Here is a 20,822-nt window from a genome sequence, read left to right on the forward strand (position 1 = left end):
CCGTCTTCTCAACTGTGGGGAAGATGAGGTCAGATTACCACGCTATGCCACTGTTGCCAAGTTACACGCTGTAAATAGCAACTCCATTTACACAGCGGAGTCCTTGATCTCCCCAGACCAGGTGGAGGATAATGACCCTGCAACCCAGGTGGAGGATTGGTGTCAACAGCTCCATGTTGGGACAGACACCACTCCTGCCCATCAGAAACAGGGTGTACACTGGGTGGTTCAGGAATACGAGCAGGTATTCAGTAAGCACCCACTTGACTTTGGGAGGATTAAGGGGGTTCAATACCATATCCGCACAGGTGACCATCCACCCATCAAAGAACGTTACAGGCCTATACCACCAGCACACTACCAGAAGGCTAAGGAAATGTTGCACGACATGAAAAAGGCAGGGGTAGTAAGGGATAGTTGTAGTCCCTGGGCAGCTCCCCTAGTTCTAGTCAGGAAAAAGGATGGAAGCATGAGAATGTGTGTAGATTACAGACAAGTAAATCGCATTACACATAAAGATGCATACCCTTTACCACGTATTGAGAAATCCCTGGCTGCCTTAAAGTCTGCAATTACTTTTCCACCCTTGACCTCACTAGTGGGTACTGGCAAGTAGCTGTGGCTGAGGAGGATCGGGAGAAGACAGCCTTTACCACCCCGATGGGACTCTGCGAGTTCAACAGTATGCCGTTTGGACTCTGCAATGCCCCCGGAACGTTCCAGAGACTGATGGAGTGTTGCCTGGGACTCCGCAACTTCGAGACTGTGTTACTACACCTGGATGACGTGATAGTGTACTCCAGGGCTTATGAGGACCACTTGAAGCACCTGGCAGAGGTATTTGAGTCACTGTCCCGATACGGGATGAAGCTGAAGCCCTCAAAGGGCCACCTGCTCAAGAGAAAAGTACAGTACCTGGGGCACATTGTCAGCCCAGAAGGAGTAGCACCAGACCCGGAGAAGGTCACTGCCATCCAGAAGTGGCCGGAGCCGAAGAACCTCAAGGAGGTGCATCAGCTCCTGGGACTGATAGGATACTACCGGAGGTTTGTAAAAGACTACACTAAGAAAGCAGCCCCTCTGCAAGACCTCCTGGTAGGACAGTCCCCCAAAGGCAGAAATCCCCCGTTCCACTGGGGTAAGGAGCAAGCAGAGTCAATTCAGGAGATGAAGGAGATCCTGACAGGCGATGAGATCCTAGCCTACCCTGACTACAGCCAACCATTCCTGCTGTATACTGATGCCAGCAACGAAGGACTGGGAGCTGTCCTTAGTCAGAAGCAGAATGGCCAAGAGAAAGTGATCGCATACGCAAGCAGGAAGCTCCGCCCGACCGAGAGGAACCCAGAGAACTATAGCAGCTTTAAGTTAGAGTTCCTGGCCTTGGTCTGGGCCATCACTGAAAGGTTCAAGCACTATCTAGCCTCCAGTAAGTTCACTGCCTTCACTGATAACAACCCCTTGACTCATCTTGAAACAGCCAAGTTAGGAGCCTTGGAGCAACGATGAATGACTCGGCTGTCAAACTACCAATTTACAATTAAATACCGGGCGGGTCGCAAGAACGCCAATGCCGATGCCCTGTCCAGGATGCCTCACCAGTCAGACACAGAAGAAGAAGTGGATGACCTGGAAGAGATTGAGCTACCTGCATTTCACCGGAATGGGATGATCCACGAGCAACGAGCCTCCAGGAGGCAGGGTGGGAAGACATTAAATCCTTTGCCTCACCAAAGCTGGAAAGAGACCCAGGACAGTGACCCGGTTGTCAGCCATATCAAGGAGCTGATAACCCAAGAAGGTTCCTCCCTGGAGAAGGAAGCGTCTCTCCAAGCAAAGCAGCTGTGGAACGAGAGAAGCCGGCTGTTTATCTACCGTGAGAAGCTGTGCCGAAGTGACGTCAATCCAAAAACCCATGAGATGGTATGGCAGATAGTGGTCCCCAAGACAGACATCCAAATGGTGTTGGAGGCCTACCACGGTCAGGCGGGGCACTTTCGCTGGAAGAAGCTAGAGACCCTTCTGAAGTGTCGATTCTACTGGGTAGGAATTCACAGCTCCATTGAGCGGTGGTGCCGAAACTGTGAACCTGTAGCCTCAGAGGGAGAGAATACAGCAGCCAGAAGGCACCCCTGCAGTCCATCAAGATGACTCGACCCCTGGAGATCGTGGCCCTGGACCATGTCAAGCTGTCACCTAGCAGGTCGGAATACTCCTATGCCCTGACCATGGTGGATCACTACTCACATTTCCTGGTGGTCGCCCCCGTCAAAGACCTGACGGCAGAGACAGCAGCGAAAATGTTCCAGGCGTGTTTATGCAGACAACATGGATACCCTGAGCAGGTGCTGATGGACCAAGTCCCGGCCTTTGAGGCTGAGTTGTTCAAGGAGTTCTGCCATTTGTACGGGTGTAAGAAGATAAGAACTACACCGTACCACCCACAAACTAATGGTCTCTGTGAAAAGATGAACAACATCATCATCGACCTGCTGAAGACTATACCACTAGAGGAGAGAAATCAGTGGCCAGACCTACTACCTGACCTAGCAGATCTGTACAATCACATACCAGTAAGTGCCACCAATTGCACTCCAGCATATCTCATGCGAGCAAGACCAGGAAAGCTGCCCATGGACCTGGAGCTTGGTGTTGTAGAACCAGAAGCGGATGCGACCACTGAGGACTGGGACACGACCAGACAGGAGCAGTACAGAAGAGTACAAGCCTGTGTCGAAGACAGTCTCACTCGGGTGAGGGACATGCAGGAGGCCCACTACAACAAAAGTGCGCCAGCAGAACCCTTCACACCTGGTGAAGTAGTATTAAAAAGGAAGAGAAGAAACCACAAACTTGATGACCAGTGGGAGAGAGAACCCTATACTGTGTTGAACTCAAGATTTCATAATAAGAAAACCTGCATAATTAGTAGAGACGGAGGAAGAACGACTGCAACAGTATCCAGGGACCATCTGAAGTTGTGTCCAGGTCTGCTAAAGCTCCAAGAAGAAGTGCCTCTCATTATCCCGGAGGAGCCTAAAGAAGCAGTAATACACACTGACTTAGGAGACTTCCGGGCAGATTGGCCTCAACTAGGAGGAGCAGTAATCATACCTGTAATCACCTTCTACCCACAGCAAGAAGAACCAATAGGTGCCCCAGAAGAGCCTGCTCAAGAAGAATTCCCGGATGAAGGATCCCCGGCTGGAGCAGAGCAAGAAGGCCCAGCTAATGGTATACTTGCCAGTCCTACAGAGAGGCCAAGGCAGTCTAGCAGCCCCTCCACACCTAGTACTGCCGAAAAAGGAGGTAGTGCAAATACTAGTGCCTCATGCATTCCAGTACCATGCAGATCCAAACGTAGTACTAAAGGTCAACCCTCTGTCAGATACACTGAGTAAAATAGTTAAACTTCTGACAAGTGTAGATAGTTGCCCCTGGGGTATTGTATAATATTGCATAATATTGTGTATTTTTATGAATATGTATTAACTTGTGTTTTGCCTTCTAATGGACAATTTAAGTGATACGGACACTTCCCTTGTTATATACAGAACTTTGTGGCTGAGGACTATGTGCAGCCCAAAAACTATTTCTTGTAAATAATTGCACTCCCTGGAGTGTCCCTTTAGGTGACCTCAGAAGAAAAACATGTCTGGAGTGGCTCTCCTGGAGGTCCAGCTCGGGATCTTCATGCCCTGCAGCCACCCCAGTGCCTACGTTGAGGGTTTGGGACAGGTCCCTCAAGCTACCAAGTACTCTGCCCTGTGAGATGGACATCCTTTTGGGGAACCTCACCAAGAGAGACTTAAATTCTGAGGTTGCTCATGGTCTATATGTATATATTTGTTATTTATAATGTTATATGCAACGTTTAAGAATGTGCCTCCCATAAAGGGAAGATTGTTATTGTTCATGTTTATTCAAAATGTACTTCAGCCCGGGAGTGCTGAGCTTTGCTAGGGGGGAATGTGGCGCCCAGCTGCGCTTGGTACCACAGATCCTAGAGGGGTGCATTAACGGATTCCTCCACAAGAGGCCCCCACAGCACACACACACCTCCACCTTCCACCTCAGACAACCAGAGGGAGCCCGTTAGGGATATAAATAGGGAAGGTGGAGCTAGGCAGCTCAGTCTAGAGTGCAAAGTCTAGTCTAGGAGTTCCTCTGAAGAGTTCCTGCAGTTGAGAAGCCTGAGAGAGGTCAGTCTGCAGTGGAGCTCAGTCTAGTTTAGAGAACTCAGCTAATAGTTCAACAGTGGAGCACGAGGCTCCTGCTAGCTAGATTCCGGGAGCTCAGTTAGAGCTTAAGGTGTACCAACGCCATAAGAGCGGCAGAAGAAGCAGCCAGCTAGCTGCCAGTGTGTATAGCCTAGTGAGGGCCCGAATAGGCCGAAGGCTAGAGGAGTGAGTAGCATCGGGGGCAGAGGAGCTGTATAAGCCCACCCCAGAAAACATATACCGGACACCGGGTCTGCGTCTACAGGGCCGTGTATCCCCCCTGTAGAGACAACCGGAGACCCCTGGAAGACTTCAAGTCCCAGGATCACCCAAGAGCTGATACGTACCAGAGCCAGGAGTCACGGAGGCCCCGCAAGCTGGGAGCGCGTACTCCAAGAGAAGGCCCTACCACAAAGTCAGCCGGTGCAGGACAGAGACAAAGTTAGGCCTAGCTCCAGGCAGGTCATAAACTTTCTACACAAAGGCAAGAAACAGGAGGCCCTACACCCGCTCACTGGGGAGGATCCTGATATGCACCCTTCACCCTACAGTGCTCCAGGATGTGCCTGAATTTCCATCAGTAAAAGGTACTGAAGTGACTATCATGTCTGTCCCTGTTCTTACTCTGGCCCGGCTGGGTCCCATCTGTCCTGCATCCTTACATCCCCGCTGCCCTGAGGCCTAGCTCCCCCTGTGGGGAGCTATACCACGTAAGCTGCCTTAACACCGGCCTCAGTGGGCTGCCGCAGCACTGCTGATCCTCACCAGACACCACAGGTGGCGTCACGAACTTATAACCTTAATTATCCACCTTTTTTTTAAAAGAGAGGCCCAGGGTACGGCCCCGGGAGCCGACTACCGTGACATCCCCCAAGATCAGGCCACAACACGGCCCGGGCGCCGAGTCCTCCCCATCCCCTGGGCTACACACACACACCTCAGGGTTCCGTGTAGCGATCACAAATTTTAGTGCTGGGACCAGAACAAGTTGTGCACCTCTGCTTCAGAGGAACTATAAAATTGGGATATCCACTTCACATTGGGGCGGCTGCCGTTGTATGTAAGCTTACTACAAATACATAAAATCACAAAATACATAAGTATATGCATGCAGAAAATAAATAAGCTAAAATCAATATAGAAATCCATTCTGTATATCAATAAGATTCATTCATTCATTCATTTTAAATAGTAGATAATTCCCCTGTGGTTGTGTAGTGGAGAGAGATACAATAACAGCTGCCGTCAATTTGAGAGATAAATTAATGATCCTGGGGCAGATTATCCTGACTTCCAGTCACTAATCTCATTGCAGCACACTTAAGGCAGTTTCCCAGGATGGTATGGTCTATTACTAAGGAAGAAATTTGTAAAACTAAACTATGCAGCAAATTTAGATAAGACTACAGTTTTAGTGGCATTTAAATAGGCTCAGCTGTCCCTGTTCACTGTTAAAGAATTGGCTCTCCTGATTGTAACCCCGCTATGTTAACCATATTCAGGAACTGATAGATAAAGAGCCCCTGCACTATCAATAGATTTAATAATCCCTCTTAAGGCTGTGTGCCCACGATGCGTTTCTTAAGCGTTTCCGCTGCAGAAACGCTTAAAAAATGCATGGTAGAAGGCCTGCCATGTTCCCCAATGATAATCCGCATGTGCTGTGTACATGCTGCGGAAATTTCCGCTGCGGATTATCATTGCGGAAAAAAACGCAGCACTACCAATTATTTTGCGTAAGCGCTGCATTTTCGCCGCCATTGACTTGCATTGAATCGCTTGGATTCCACATTACTGGATCTGTACATGCGGAATCCAAACGTTTCAATGTGCGGATGGTACCCGGGTGTGGCGGACAGGACTCTCCTCCGGACCCGGGTACCATAGAACCTGAAAAAAAAGAATAAAATAAAAAATAAATATTATATTTACCTTCTGATGGTTTGCGGTGTTCTGGTCTTCGCTTGCCGGCAGATCGCAGTGGAATGAAGGACCTGCACTGATATCATTTAGTCATGTGACGGGTGACGCGACCTCTGACATCAGCAGGTCCTTAAGTGTACCGCGAGCTGCGGGCAAGCCGAGACGCATCGAATCAAGACACCGGGGGCCATCAGAAGGTAAGTATAGATTTTTTTTTTTTTTAACATTCTTTATGGTCACAGTATATAAATCCATGCCGGCTGCATGGATTTATATAGTGTGACCAAGTTGTCAAGCACTTTCCAAGTGATGCTAAAATCGCTTGGAAAGCGCTTGACAACCCGCATGCCGAAATGCATGTGAAGAACGCTTCACTTCTGCTTGTCCCTGGCAGGAAAAACACATGTACAATCCGCATGTACAATCCGCATGCGTCTTTTCTGCCAGGGAGATGCAGAAACGCTCAGGAAAAAATCCGGAGCATTTCCGCATCGTGGGCACATAGCCTACCTGTTATAAAATTGGGTTTCCTGTTTGTACTTCCTCTAGGAGCCAGAGTGGGGAACCTCCAGAAAAAAAATAGCTCCTGTTCTGGTGGCAAAATTTTTGATTCAGTCTTTGATGCTAATTGCCTTTTTCTTACAGTCAATAGCATAATATACTGAAAGAGAAGCTGAATACAATAATTTATCACTTAGTTTACTGGGTGCAGCGGTTCTGACACAATCAGAGTTCTTCGATTTAGCAATGCAGCAGAGCTGAGAAAGCTAACCCCGCCCACACCAGTCTGTATATGTACATAACTACAGACAGTGAGCTGCTTATCACAGGAGGGGGCAGACTAGCATGCACACCGTATTGTTGTCATAGTTACATTGGTTGAAAGACCTAGATCAATCAAGTTCAACCTTTTTCCACCAATTTTACATTTAGTTACTAATTTAACTATAATCCACAATGTTATTTCTATTGAGGAAATCATCCAGCCTGTTTTTAAAAGCTGTTATAGTGTCTGCCATCACTACATCTTGTGGTCGGCATTCCACATTCTGACTACTCTGACTGTAAAGAACCCTTTCCTATTTAGCTATTAGTAATGAGTTCCTTCTGGTCCTAAGTAAGTATGGTCTTTGGAAGAAATAAACTCATGTGTCAGTCCTTTGTACTGACCACACATATATTTATACATGTAAATGAGATCTCCTCTGAGAGGTCTTTTTTCTAAGCTAAACAAGCTCAATTTTTCCAACCTCTCATCATATGAGACCCTTCTATCTCTTGTAATAATCTAGTTGTCCATCATTGAACTGACTCTAACTTCTGAATATCCTTTTTAAAATGTGGAGCCCAAATCTGGATCTCATATTCTAGACGTGGCCGCAGAAGTCATTTATAAAGGGGTAACAATACATTGGGATTGCGGGATTTTATCTCTCTTTTTATACATCCTAAAATCTTGTTTTCTTTTGTGGCTGCTGCTTGACATTGAGTACTGCTGCTCAGCTTACTTGCAACCAGAATACCCAAGTCCTTCTCCTGTTCTGTAGTCCTGAGTATACTCCCATTTAATGTGTATGCAGCAACAGGATTACTTCGTCCTAGGTGCATTACTCTACATTTATCTACATTAAACCTCATCTGCCAAGTGTTTGTCCATTCAAACATCTTATCCTGATCATTCTGCAAAATCGTAATGTCAGGATCAGATTTTAATATCCTACATGTTTTGGTGTCATCAGCAAAGACTGACACTTTACTCTCAATCCCATCCCCAAGGTCATTAATAAAGAGGTTAAAAAGAATCGGTCCTAGTCCAGATCCCTGCGGCACCCCACTGCTGAATATATCCCATTTAGAGAACGTACCATTTATGACAACTCTTGGTTTTCTGTCATTTAGCCAATTATTCCTTACCCGTCTGCATATAGTTTCCCCCAGTCCTTGATTCTGGAGCTTCAGTATAAGGCTGCTATATGGTACAGTATCAAATGCCTTTGCAAAGTCCAGATAAATCACATCAGCCGAATTACCAACACCCAGATTTGCACTCACCTCCTCATAGATTCCCAACATGTTCGTTAGACATGACCTATTTTTCATGAATCCATGCTGGTTATCATTTATTAGATTATTCTCTGCAATATATTTTTGCCGGTCATCTTTTATAATCCCCTCAAAAACTTTGCACACAACTGATGTCAGACTTACCGGACAGTTTTTTCTGTTTCAAGGTATAAGTTTTGACTGAGCACTCCGCCTCTAGGTCACAGGTGATTTTAACTGCAACAGGTTCTGCAGGGGCGTACATAGGAATCATGGGGCCCCATAGCAGAAGCTCTAATTGGGTCCCCTCCCCCAAAATGTAAATAATTGTCGGGGTCACCAAAGATCAGATCTGACAACTTTCGATCCTTTACATAGTAATTTTCCTCCTGCTGAAGTCCTAGATCTCTCTTTCATTGCCCCATAAAGTGTGATGCCAATAAAAGGGCCCCCCAAACACAGTATGATACCCCCATGGTGAATTCCTCCACATGCGCAGCATAATGACCCTACTGTACCCCACCTCAACTCCCAGGGCAAAGTATGCTAACCCCAACACTGTACGATCCCCCAACTGGGAGCCCCTAGAGCTAGAGAGGATGGTCCTCAAAATTGGATCAGAACAGGACATTCTCTGACCCTCACAGATCTCATTCTCAGATCCTTGATTTTCATGGATGTGTGAATGGATCTGTAATACTGTACTAGTCCGTGGATCATCTGATAAAAAAAATCTGGCAGCACACGGACATTTCACACAAATGTGAGAATGCAGCCTAAGGGATTTTACAGATAACATTATCACTCAGTCACACAGTGCAGATATAGAATAATATTTACATCCAGGCACTTACCGCTGACATCTCATCTGATCCGAGTCGGGGGCACAGTGCCGCTTCTCCATCTGGTCAGACCTTCATGTCGACATCTCCCAGCCACTCGTCTTGCCACAATGATCTCCAGCCTAGAAAATAATAAGGTCACATATTGTATGCATACATGTGTCTCCCCCGCTCTGCGCCCCTGAATACAGATATGTACCCCCCCATTAATATATTAGCCACTTAGTAATCAAAATATAAAGTGATAAGCAGCACTGTGCCCCCATTAACTAGAATCTCCACTAGCCAATAATATAAATTATTCCGTCTCTGTGACTCTCCTCAATTAACTGTAAGACTATGTGCACACGGAAAACACACAAGCCTTCACAGTACAAGCAAAGGGAAACCCTCATAATTGCTCTCTCCTAGCACCCTCATCATTGCTCTCTCCCACCACCTCCATCATTGCTCTTTCTCAGCACCCCTGTCATTGCTCTGTCCCAGCACCCCCGTCATTGCTCTGTCCCAGCCCCCAAGTCATTGCTTTGTCCCAGCACCCCCATCATTGCTCTCTCCTAGCACCTCCATAATTGCTCTCTCCCAGCACCCCCATCATTGCTCTCTCCCAGCCCAGCCCCCATCATTGCACTGTCCCAGCACCCCCATCATTGCTTTCTCCCAGCCCCCCATCATTGCTCTGTCCCAGCACCCCCATCATTGCTCTGTGCCAGCACCTTCATCATTACTCTCTCCCAGCACCTCCGTCATTGCTTTCTCCCAGCCCCCCATCATTGCTCTGTCCCAGCACCTCCATCATTGCTCTCTCCCAGCACCCCCATCATTGCTCTCTCCCAGCACCCCCATCATTGCTCTCTCCCAGCACCCCCATTATTGCGCTCTCCCAGTAACCCCATCATTGCACTCTCCCAGCAACCCCATCATTGCTCTGTCCCAGCACCTCCATCATTGCTCTCTCCCACCACACCCATCATTGCTCTCTTCCAGCACCCCCATCATTGCATTGCTCACTCCCAGCAACACATCATTGCTCTCCCCTTCCCCACCATCCCAATCATTGCTCTCCCCAGCCCTATCAGCCCCATTATTGCTCTTCCCAGCCCCATCATTGCTCTGCCCAGTCCCATTAGCCCCATTATTGCTCTTCCCAGCCCTATCACTCCTCTCCCCAGCCCCATCAGCCCCATTATTGCTCTTCCCAGTCCCATCATTCCTCTCCTTAGCCCCATCAGCCCCATCATTGCTCTCCTCAGTCCCATCAGCCCCATTATTGCTCTTCCCAGCCCAATCACTCCTCTCCCCAGCCTCATCAGCCAAATTAGTGCTCTCCCCAGCCCAACCATCCCACCATTGCTCTCCCCCCACCTCCCCTCCCTAGCATTTCAGTAAAAAAAAACCAAAAAAAAAACAGCTCGCTCGCTCCCCTGCAGCATCCTCCTGGTTGCAGGGAGCTTTCTTCCTGAGAGGAAGCAGAGGACGAACCCTTCAGCTCCGCTGCTATTCTCCTCCTGACAGCAGCGGAGCTGCAGGGATTGCTCACTGACCGCCACGTGCAGGGAGCAGCTGCACCTTGCGTGCCCCTTGGTGCAGCTGCATGGTGGGGGACCCGGCGCAGCTGCACCGGTGGCGGTATGTCCACCCCTTGACTGCTATGGGGCCCCCCAGCTCACGGGCCCCATAGTAGTCGCGTGGTCTGCCGCCATTGGCAGTACGCCACTGGGTTCTTGCCTTTCCATATACAAGCAGACTTATGTCTCTTAGAGAGGAGTTCAGGCAGGCAGGTTCCTGGTATGACGAGAAATGCCTTAACGTGGCTACCAGGCACACATGAACTGGCCAATTTATGTGCTAAGATTTCTCATTTATTTCTATTTTCTAGAGCATTAATGCTATTCAAATTTCATATATTTTATGTTCGCATACTTGGCATTACAGTGTGCTACTTTGTTTTTTATTTTTTTAACGGACAGTAGTTACCTGGATCCACCTTCTTACCTTTCTTAAATATCAGTATCACGTGAACCATCCTCCAATCCTGTGACACCAACCCTGTTGCAAGAGAGTCTAAGAATATGAGATACAATCTGTCAATTACTGAGCTCAGTTCCCTCAGTATCCGTGGATGAATGCCATCTGGGTCGGGGGATTTGTCAGTGTTTAATTTGCTCAGACGCAGGCATACTTCTTCTTGTGTTAAACAAGTTATATCAGGTGGTGAACTTTGATTTTTGCCTTGTTGAATGATCCCTGGAACAGTCAGTTCATTGGTGAACATGGATGAAAAGTGCCTGTTTAATATCTCAGTCTTTTCTTTGTCCTTTATAATTATCTTGTTATTATCATCTTTTAAGGGGCCAATACCATCTGTTTTTTTCTTTTTGGCATTGATGTGTTTATACATTTTTTGTGGGATTTATTTTAATGTTGCTGACGATTTGTGTTTCTGTAGATAATTTTGCTAGCTTGATTTCTGAAATGCTATTTCTGTATTCTCGGCTTCAAGATTTTGAATGCCCTTTATATTTGTCTTATTAAACTTTTACTGTTTTATTTATCCATGATGGTTTCTTTTTATTCCTGGAATTTTTTTTTTACCAGAGGGTACAAGTTTTCTACACGATTCTAGCAGTATATCCTTAAACATGCCTCATTTATGTTCAGTGTCCCAGTCTACACGATTAAGCTCTTCCCTTAAATTGTTGAAATCAGCTTTCCTAAAGTTCCAGGTTTTTGCATTTCCCCCTTTGAATGTTTGATTGAAAATTCCATTGAAACTTACCATATTAAGATTGCTGCGTCCCAAATGCTCCCAGACCTGTTTGTTTAATAAGGTTAATGTAGTAGTAGCATATCAAGTTTGGAAGGCCCAAACCTCACCTAGATTTATTTTTCATTAGTGTATATTTTGAAATTCTCGCCCTTTTTTGTCTCCAAATAAAATTGTTTAATGTAGATTGCAGCTTGAGAATATAATTAGTTGGGATAGGTAACGGAATAGCCCTAAAAATATATAAGATCTTAGGGAGACTAATCATTTTACAGGAAACTGCTGTTCCTAACCAGGTCAATTCTAGATTGGAAAAGTTGTCTAGATCCTTTGTTATGGTATTAATACTTTTTTCCATATTCACATCTATAGTTGTTTTGAGATTTCTAGAGAGCAAAATTCCTAAGTAAATAATTTACTTGTCCCCCCATTCAAAGTCTGAGGAACATTTTACGTCATTTTTTTATAGTAGTATCTATGTAGAACTGTCTCTCTGTCTCTCCTGTAGAGTGTAAGCTCTTTCAATCAATGGGGTCTCTTTCGCTCTCTTTTATAGAGTGTAAGCTCTTATGGTCAACAGGGTCCTCTCTTTCCCCTGTAGAGTGTAAGCTCTTATAGTCAGTGGAGTTCCTTCTCTCCTCTTATCCAAGTGTATTTTCTGAGCAATTACAAGCTTTCTAGCATCTCTATTATATGCAGTTATGAAGGAATATTATAATATTTCAGCACTCACGCACTACTTTGTTGTATTTTGCTATGCATTATGGCTTCATTATGCATCTGTGATCTTCTATGATCTGAAACTCTAGCCACTGGGGAGAGCGGAATTTATCTATTAAAATCCATTTGGCACTTGCCTTTAGCAGAATGCTTCTTTATTTATTTTAGTTTATGCACACTCATGTAGCGCACTGTGATTAACTCAAACTTATAATGAATATATATTGATAAATACATAGCTAAAGTTTTCATCTGAGGAAGACATGTGGAGAAATTGGTGTTTGATTACTGAAAAATAAAAAAATTAAAAAATAATATTGCTTGGTCACCAAAAGTCTTATACTTTTGCTAAGAAACATTAATCATTGTTAAGATAATTTATGTATTGATTTGAACAATTGGAAATGTTGCCTAGTGATGGGCGGACCCCTGGATGTTCGGGTCGAGTATCAGAATGGCTCCTGAACCTGGAGGTCCCGAACATCTGGCTTTTCCAATGCTATCATATGTGTGAAAGCATGGGAAACACTGGCTCTGATGGACGGTAAGTTTGTTATTAGCGGTGAAAGCGCTGTGGTTCCCATGCTGTCACACAGATGACAGCGTGTGAGCCAACAGCTCTGACAGGCGGTAAAAAGGCTACCTCTGGTCACAGGCGAGGGCTGATGAGAGTACTACTCTCATCAGCATACCACTGGTCTTGCTGACAGCAGTTAGAGCAGGTGTATGCTGATGAGAGTATTCACCAGCCGGCACCTGTGAAATAAATAAATAAAATTAAAAAATAATGTGCGGTCCCTCTATTTTTGCTAACCAACGCAGGTAAAGCTGACAGCTGGGGGCTGCAGCCCCTAGCTGTCAGCTTTATATTGGCTGGTTATCAAAAATAGAGGGGTCCCACTCCGTTTTTTTATATTATTTAAATAAATAATTTAAAAAAACAGTGTGTGGCCCCACCATTTTTGACAACCAGCCAAGCTAAAGCAGACAGCTGTGGGCTGATATTCTCAGACTGGGAAGGGCCATGAAAATTTTTTTCCTCTCCAGACTAAAAATAGCAGCTGACAGCTGCCCAAGAGTAAACGCATATATTAGATGTGACAATTCTGTCACTTTGCCCAGCTCTTCTCACTTGCCCTGGTGCGGTGGCAAGTGGGGTAATATTTTGGGGTTGATGTCAGTTGTTTTATGTCTGCTGACATCAAGCCTGCAGGTTAGTAATGGAGAGGTGTCTATTAGTCACCCCCCATTACTAACCCCATGGTCAAATGTAATAATTGAAATAAACACAGAGTTCTTTATTTGAAATAAACACTACCCTCTCTCTTTTACATATTTATTACTGTAAAATTAAAAAAACATCATATTCCTCACCTATCCAACGACAATCCATTAGTCCCACTCCCACGAAGAGGCCAAATTGGCTACATCTGGATTGCATGGCTGAGCACTGGCATGATGCGACTGCTCAGCCATGAATCCAGGAGACACTGAGCTGAGCCTGAGAACTCAGCCTCAGTGCCGAGTGGTGAAGTCAACAAAGTTACTGGAGTTCATCACCATGAACTCCGCTCATCTTATTGACGTAACCGCTCAGCACTGAAGTTGAGTTCTCAGGCTGAGCTCAGTGTCTCCTGGATTCACGGCTGAGTGGTCGCATCTAGCCACCACTGAGGCATGCAGTCCAGATGAAGCAGAGCTGGCCTCTTCATGGGACAAATGGATTGCGTTGGACAGGTGAGGAATATGGTGTTTTATTATTTTTAATTTTTACATTAATAAATGGGTAAAAGAGGGTGGGGAGTGTTTATTATAAATAAAATATTTTTTTATGTGTATTTTGATCAATTAAAGAACTTTTTCATGTGCGTGTCTAATTTTGATAACCAGCCGATATAAAGCTGACAGGTGAGGGCTGCAGTCTGGCAGCTGTCAGCTTTACCTGCGCTAGTTAGCAAAAAGAGGGGGACCGCATGTCATTTTTGTTTTTACACAGTGTGCCCCGGCAAATCACAGCCATGCCAACACTTGTAATGGATAGCTGTGATTGAGCCGGAAGTGCCCACATCAGCAAAGCTTGTTGGTTTAAGCCTTTCAAAAGCCATGACAAGTTTCAGCCTTTCAACAAAGTTTGTTAGGGCTGCCGAACCCAAAGGGTAGCATGGACTTCTTGGAGAAGTCTGTGTTTGGGATCCGAGCACGGACTCTAGGCATTCGGTACGGACCTCGAATTTTACTATTCGGATTTGCCCATCCCTAATATTGGCAATTTAACAAATATAAAAAAATGTTTTTTTGTTTCTGATTCAAAAAGGCAAAAATAGATCAACTCTGTTTACCTCAATTAAGTTAATTCTTATCCAAAAAAAGCAAAGAAATAATAATTCAAGCCCTGCCAAGCTTGGTTATATGAAGAAAATGAAAACCTCTACACATGTTTCATCATTAAATGTGACTCATCAGTGGGTAATTGGGTTCTGAACGCTTTAAAGTCAGGAGAGGCATACTGTTATTTCAGTATTCTGACTCAGTCATTGATTCTGACTACACTAATCAGACTGTGTAACATTATGCCCACATGCACATGTTGAGTATTTGGTCAGTATTTTACATCAGTATTTGTAAGCCAAAACCAGGAGTGGAACAATCAGAGGAAAAGTATAAGAGAAACACGTCACCACTTCTGTAATTTTCACCCACTCTTGACTTTGGCTTACATATACTTATGTAAAATATTGACCAAATACTGAACATACAGTACAGATCAAAAGTTTGGACACACCTCATTTAAAGATTTTTCTGTATTTTCATGACTATGAAAATTGTACATTCACACTGAAGGCATCAAAACTATGAATTAACACATGTGGAATTATATATTTAACAAAAAAGTGTGAAACAACTGAAAATATGTCTTATATTCTAGGTTCTTCAAAGTAGCCACCTTTTGCTTTGATGACTGCTTTGCACACTCTTGGCATTCTCTTGATGAGCTTCAAGAGGTAGTCACCAGAAATGGTCTTCCAACAATCTTGAATGAGTTCCCAGAGATGCTTAGCATTTGTTGGCCCTTTTGCCTTCACTCTGCGGTCCAGCTCACCCCAAACCATCTTGATTGGGTTCAGGTCTGGTGACTGTGGAGGCCAGGTCATCTGGTGTAGCACCCCATCACTCTCCTTCTTGGTCAAATAGCCCTTACTCAGCCTGGAGGTGTTTTGGGGTCATTGTCCTGTTGAAAAATAAATGATGGTCCAATTAAACGCAAACCGGATGGAATAGCATGCCGCTGCAAGATGCTGTGGTAGCCATGCTGGTTCAGTATGCCTTCAATTTTGAATAAATACCCAACATTGTCACCGGCAAAGCACCCCCACACCATCACATCTCCTCCTCCATGCTTCACGGTGGGAACCAGGCATGTAGAGTCCATCCGTTCACCTTTTCTGCATCGCACAAAAACACGGTGGTTGGAACCAAAGATCTCAAATTTGGACTCATCAGACCAAAGCACAAATTTCCACTGGTCTAATGTCCATTCCTTGTGTTCTTTAGCCCAAACAAGTCATTACAAACAGAGTGATCTATTTCAAGTGTTTATTTTTAACAATGTTGATGATTATGGCTTACAGCCAATGAAAACACAAAAGTCATTATCTCAGTAAATTAGAATACAACAGCTTGAAAAATGTTTTTAAAATTTTCTCCTACTGAAATGTATGTTCAGTAAATGCACTCAATACTTGGTCGGGGCTTCTTTTACATCAATTACTGGCATCAATGCGGTGTGGCATGGAGGCGATCAGCCTTTGGCAATGCTGAGGTGTTATGGAAGCTCAGGTTGCTTTGATAGCAGCCTTCAGCTCCTCTGCATTGTTGGGTCTGTTGTCTCTCATCTTCCTCTTGACAATACCCCATAGATTCTCTATGGGGTTAAGTTCAGGCGAGTTTGCTGGCCAATCAAGGACAGTGATACTGTTGTATTTAAACCAGGTATTTGTACTTTTGGCAGTGTGGACAGGTGCCAAGTCCTGCTGGAGAATGAAATTTCCATCTCCAAAGCGCTTGTCGGCAGAGGGAAGCATGAAGTGCTCTAAAATTTCCTGGTAGATGGCTGCGCTGACTTTGGTCTTGATAAAACACAGTGGACCTACACCAACAGATGACATGGCTCCCCAAACCATCACTGATTGTAGAAACTTCAAACTAGATCTCAAGCAGCTTGGATTGTGTGCCTCTCTACTGTTCCTCCAGACCCTGGGATCTTGTTTCCAAATGAAATGCAAAATTTACTTTGCATTTACTTAGTGTCAATGACTGCCTTTTGGACATCTGTCAAGTCAGCAGTTTTCCCCATGATTGTGGAGCCTACTGAAACAGACTAAGGGATCTTTTTAAACGCTTAGGAAGCTTTTGCAGGTGCTTTTTGTTAATTATTCCAATTTACTGAGATAATGACTTTTGTGTTTTCATTGGCTGCAAGCCATAATCATCATTATTAACAGAAATAAACACGTGAAATAGATCACTCTTTTTGTAATGACTCTATATAATATATGAGTTTCACTTTTTGTATTGAAGAACTGAAATAAATTTACTTTTTGATGATATTCTAATTTAGTGAGATGCACCTGTATTTTGTCATTTTACTTAGGCTGATGTACTCGTAATGGTATTTTCACACAATGGAATAAGATTCCAATGTGTAATTCCAGACCAGAATTCCAGATTTCTACCACAGATTCACAGTTTCAACTGCAGTAGATCTGCACGAGTAATATCCAAATTGTCTTTCAATGGGGTTAATCGTTGACTTTTTCTTGTCAAGCCTGACCAAGAAATAGCATAGTACTTTTTTCCAATGTGGCTTATTTTACATGGCAGCACCAGAAGTCTGCGTGGAAATTATCTGTTACACATACATGAGGACGCGGCAATCCCATTGTACACAAAAACAGATTCAGCACCCACACTATGGTTATGTTCAAACTGGTCTGATTTGACAAGACTGTAACGCACTGCGGACACGAGGTTATAGTGTTATATTGTGATTAATGTTGCACCCTGTAGTTATTGTGTAAGCCATGTGGTACAAAAAAGTCCCATTGGCAACTGTAATATTTTATGTCATAAGCATCTAGACACATCTGTTTGAGTGCAGCACATAAGTGACTAGAATTGGCTGAGCTGATTCATCAGATTTAAGATTTGCAAGAAAACAGGATGATTTTCCTCTAGAAAAAAAAATCAATGTGAAGATGAACTTTATATCTGTACAATTTTGTGTCCTATAGATTATTCACTATATAGTTATTTTTCAGTGCTAGCTGTACAGATGTGTCCTTCATTACCTTTCCTCTTTGCTTAAAGGGGTTGTTCCCCTTCAATTAAATTTATCTCTTTGCGACAATTTGCTGTAAAAAAATAAACATCGCTTTAATCACCTTTCCCGGGTCCACCGGTGAGTCTTGTGTCTGATGTCACATGAACAGCGCAGCAGCCTGTGAGCTCAGTGGCTCTGAACGTGGTGTTCTGTCTACACGGGAATGCCCCGCTGAAGCAGCTGAGCTCACTGATTGGCTGCCGTGCTGTCAAGATGACGTCAGCCAGTGCCGCAACCAATGCCATACACCACGAATAGCAGCCGAGACTCGCTGGTGGATACAAAAAAGGCGAATACAGTATGGTTTGTTTTTTTATAGCAAACTGCAGCCAGGTCAGAAATTTATTTGAAAGGGAACAACCCATTTAGAATATTCCAGGATGTTTAGAATCAGATGAATAGCTCTGAAAAAAAATATTTTTGCAATATTCTGTTGGGAGATCTACATGCTATATGTGTCTATGTTTAGCCACCCACCAGTGGTTGTCAAGTGAATAGCAGCATGTTGAGAATCTGCTAACTGGTCACAATAATGCATTGAACTTTTATAGGAAAAAATTTGAGTTTATAACAAATTTGGTTAACAATGGGAACATTTGTATGTACCGTATTTTGCAGACCATAAGACGCACTTTTTTCCCCCAAATTTGGGGGGGAAATGGGGGTTGCATCTTATGGTCCAAACGAAGCTTACCGGGGAGTTGTGGTGGTGGTGGAGTGGGATAACAGAAAACAGGAAAAGAATATAAACACAGGGAGTGGTAGCTCCAACAGAAGTTTAAAAATAAAAAATAACACAAGGTGTCCATTTAAAAACAGCGCAATATTTATTTTTACAAAAAAGACTTGAAACTGACCATGTCATTTGATCCCTTAGGGAAGATGGTGTCCAATGTTATAATCCACCGTGTTTCTCTCTGAAGTAACTTCTTTTTAGTATTTCCTCCTCTAATACCCGTATATATGTGGTCAATCCCGCGAACAGTTAGACCTCGTGGGTTACCTCTGTGCTTTTCTAAAAATTTTTTTTATAATATTGTCTAATAAAGTTTATATATTTTACGACATAAAATCCCTCTTTTTCATTTTGGGCTACTGATAAGTGGGCAGAGATTGTAGTTATAATTAGGGAAGGTTTTCCCTCACACTTAATCTCCTCTTTCCAAAATGGATCATATGTCAGTTTTTCTAACTACTCCCATATTGCCTGAAGTGTAACATGCACTTAATTGTCAAGAGAAATATATTCTAGTCTGATAAAATGATCTATTACCATATATTTGGCCAAATCATATAAATGTATTTTGACACACAGTAATAATACAACTTGCATTGTGAAGACTAAATATATGTAAATGACTCGCCCCCTGGGCCGTGGGGCACTCGGGACCGGTCTTCAGGGCAACGCTGGGAGTAGTAGTGGCGACCCAGTCCCGTGGCTCAGGCCAGTGGTAGTCTATGATGTGCTGTAGGTAATGTCCGACTACGCCACCCGTGGATTGCGGTCAGGGCTAATCGCCGCTGCTGTGCAGACCGCTGGGGCTGATATAAATGTGCAGCACTGAATAGTTCAACTCCCCACGGGAGGAGTATGGCCCCAGGGCAGTGTATATAGTGGATGATGGAGGGGATGATTCCGACCGCGTTAGCCAGGAAACGGAGGCCTCTTAAACAGTTCAGGGTCTTTATTAGAACAGGTAATATGACCCAGAAACAGGCCCGGCAAGGAGGGGGCCTGGATGTCTGAGAACAAGTGGGAAGCTGGCCCTGGTCAGGGTGAGGGTGTAGGCCTACCGTGCTCTCTGTGCTCCTTCTGGCTATTTCCCTTCTGGAAATGTAACAGCCCACGTTCCTGAGCTCACCGTGTCCTCTCGCCCGTATGGCTTGCAACTTGGGTCCCTTTCTACTCCCGGCCTGGTATGGCTTTGCTGGTCCCTTCTGCTGTGGCGGAGCCTCCGGGCTTCTTAGGCCAAGGAACATACAGTCCCCTGCGGACTGGTTATCTGCTGTAGGACCTGGAATCCTCCCAGCCTCAGACACCAAAGTCTGGTAGATTAGTTGCTTTATCTGCCAGGACAGGCTCACTTCGCCTTTGTCCCTGGCTCGTGGCTCTCCTACTGCCACACGTCCTCTTAGGCTGCAACACAACTGTCTGTCCCTGCTCTGGGACACTTCTCTATCCAGAGACAGGTTGTTCAGTTCTCCCTAACCCTGCCCCCAGCTCCAGCTTTTATAGGGGCAGCCTGCTCCCCCTACTGGTCTGGGACAGGAGGTGCTGCATGCTAATGATCCTTGACTAGAGGACCTTCCCCTTGCTCTCAGACACAGCTTTATTATATTTGTGGCATCCAGGCCAGGGTGACACATAAACATCTGCTTTGGTTCGGTTCTGAAATCCTAGAAAGGGCAGTGTAAATGTTCATTTCCCAAACTGATAGCTAAAAATCAGAGTAAGAATACAATTTACTGTACAGTTAAAGGGGTTGCCCACTCTTAATCTACAAGTCGACAGTCACTCTATGTTACTGCAGACTTGTGAATTCTCACATCACGTTCACTGCACACTGTGAAGATTCTCCATGTGACCATATGTATGCGATATGCATACTTCTGGCCACAATCCATCTAGATGGGCACAGCCTCGCTCAATGCAAATGTATTAAGCGAGGCTGGAAACAGTCTGTTTGGAATGTGGCCATGGGTATGAATATTGCATCTTTATAATCATATAACTACCCGCTCAAGGCGCTGGCACCAGAGAATCCTTATAGCGCGCATTGCACACGGTGTAAGAATACACAAGTCTGCAGTTACATAGCATGACTACAGACTTGTAACTAAAGACCTGACAACCTCTTTAATGTTAGCTTTCTCACGAGTAGATTAGACTAAGCACTATTTTTTTCCTGACTTGCACTTCTTTGTGG

This window comes from Phyllobates terribilis, unplaced genomic scaffold (genome assembly GCF_046119375.1).
Source record: "Phyllobates terribilis strain yellow unplaced genomic scaffold, ASM4611937v1 Scaffold_1__5_contigs__length_1240528914, whole genome shotgun sequence".
Lineage (NCBI taxonomy): Eukaryota > Metazoa > Chordata > Amphibia > Anura > Dendrobatidae > Phyllobates > Phyllobates terribilis.